The sequence below is a fragment of the Mesoplodon mirus genome, assembly GCF_964341445.2.
Source record: "Mesoplodon mirus genome assembly, chromosome: 3".
NCBI classification, from domain to species: Eukaryota; Metazoa; Chordata; class Mammalia; order Artiodactyla; family Ziphiidae; genus Mesoplodon; species Mesoplodon mirus.
The window spans coordinates 35,702,085-35,704,556 of NC_138978.1; positions in this window are offsets into that span (position 1 = coordinate 35,702,085).

Genomic DNA, 2,472 nt, shown 5'->3' on the forward strand with positions numbered 1-2,472 from the left:
GTCTGACTTGTCTACTGCTGTACTCCTAGTTGTGCCCGGTACAAAGTAGCATCGTGCTTAGCACAGAAGAACCCAGTAATTATTTTTCTGTGTATAAATAAATGAATAAAGAAAAGTCATGGACTTCACTGGTGGCACAGTGGTTAAGAATCTGCCTGCCAATGCAGGGGACACGGGTTCGAGCCCTGGTCTGGGAAGATCCCACATGCGGCGGAGCAACTAAGCCCATGCGCCACAACTACTGAGCCCGCGTGCTGCAACTACTGAAGCCCGCGTGCCTAGAGCCCGTGCTCTGCAACAAGAGAAGCCACCGCAATGAGAAAACCGTGCATCGCAACGAAGAGTAGCACCCACTTGGTGCAACTAGAGAAAGCCCGCGCGCAGCAATGAAGACCCAATGCAGCCAAAAATAAAATAAATAAAATAAATTTATAAAAAAAAAAAGTCACAGATACTGTTCTTAAACTGCCTCCCATTGGAGTTACAAGTACCTGTGTTCAGACTTCTTAAAAGATTAGAAGTTCCTGAAGGGCAGGCATTGTGAACATTGCTTCTATTTCTCATTACAACCCCGTGAATTATTATCCCCAATTTATGCATGGGGAAACTTTCTTATTTTCTTCCTTCTCCTTCCTGTTTCCCACTTTCTCTCCCCTTCCTCTAGGATGCATGTATGGTTTTGGTATTTCCTGTCTCTAATCCGGAGATTTAGAAGGGCTAAGTGTAGAGCTGATTACGATAAGGGCCAGGGAGGCTATTTGCCCTAGGTTACACACACATGAATCACTCAAATATAACCTTTTAATTTTATGTCTGAATAGAGTTGGTGTGCATGTGTGAGAGACAGTGTTTTTGTTAAATGTAAATATTTAAAAGGTACTGCAGTTTTTGTTCCGTATTTTGTCATGTGGTCATTTTCTTGTAAATATTCTGGGAGTCATAAAATTGAGAAGAGGCCCAGGTTCAGAGAAGTCAGGTAACCTGACCCAAGTCTGACCCCTGGGAAGCACCTAAGCCATGACTGGAACCCAGGATGTCTCCCCACCAGGGGCATCACTGCCTCCAAATTGCAGCAAATGATTCCAGTTCGGTCTATCATAGGGGTTAAGTTCTGGGATTTAGTTAGATAGATGTGTCCCCTTCAAAATTCCGACACTTTATGAACTTGCAAGTAATTCAGCCACCTCATTTGAAAACTGTAGGCCGTAATGGTACCTACCGCAGAGAGTTCGTTAGAATTAAATGAAAATGCGCTTGAAGCACTCAGCACTGGCCTGGCATGTACTCAGCGCGCAGTAAATGGTAGCTGTTATTATAAGAATTGTATTTGTTGAATGAGCGACTCTGGCATATAACGCTTGCATTCAACTTGAAGCTTGCAGCCGTCACAGCCGTTCAACTGAAGGGGTGGGAACTTGCCACTTTTTTCTGTAAATAAAATCTTTGTAGGAGGATAATCACTGGTTGGAAAGTATGAGCCTTGAGGAAACAAAGCTCTGCTTCCCAGACCCAAGAAGCACCGAAGAGAAGCCTTCCCCGCGCGCCGCGGCCACCGTGCAGAACCTCCCCCGGTCTGAGTGGCAGGCGGCTGGCCACGCCCAGCCCGGGCAAGGTGCCTCAGAAGCCGGGTTTTAGCCGAGTGGAGCCGGATCCCTTCTAATTCCGCTCATCTTTTTTTTCTCTTCCCCCGCTCATCTTATTCTCGGGGACAACACCCTGCGCGCGGAGAGGAAGGACTCCCAAACCGCCAGACGGAGGCTTCCGCGCAGCCCCAGACCTGACCATCTATGGTCACAGAGCGCACCGAACAAACAGGAAGTGGGGCGAGCTTCCACCTTCCCAGCCCGGGGCAGAGCGAGCGGGGCGGCGGCTGGCATGCCCAGAAACGCGGGGTTGGGCCCGAGCGCCCCCGCCGACCCCTCCTCACACCCAGCCTCCGCAGGTCCTCCCGAAACACTGTCCAGAGCAATAGCCTCCCCACGTCACAAACGGGGAAACCGAGGTTTGAACGCCCAGAGGGAGGCGGAGCTTAGCCTTGATCCCCCTCGGAGAGTAGACGGCCGCCCATGATTCCCGCCCTCAGAAAATCCTCCGGCTAGACCCTAATAACGGTTAACCCCCTTCTTGACTACTGTGAAAAGGAACCGGCCTTTGCCAAAGAGGCCAAACTGACAGGAGAATTAACCACTCATCTGTCCTCCTTCTTCGGGGGTGAAGCTTAGCCAGTAATTTCGGCCCTTCATTGGTCCGGGCCATTCCGGCAGCTGCAGCTGATAGAAGGGCGTGGCTAGCCTTAGGCACGCTCCCCGTCGCTCCCGCCTTGGGGGCGGGACTCTTTTCCCAGGCTAGTAGGGATTCTCTCTCCCCGGCTTGGCGAATAGGGGGCGGAGTCAAGAGCGGAGTTGCCAGACTTCCTCCCCGGTCCCTCCTCTGGGCCGGCGTTTCGGCCGGCGGTTCATTTCCGGTGGGGGT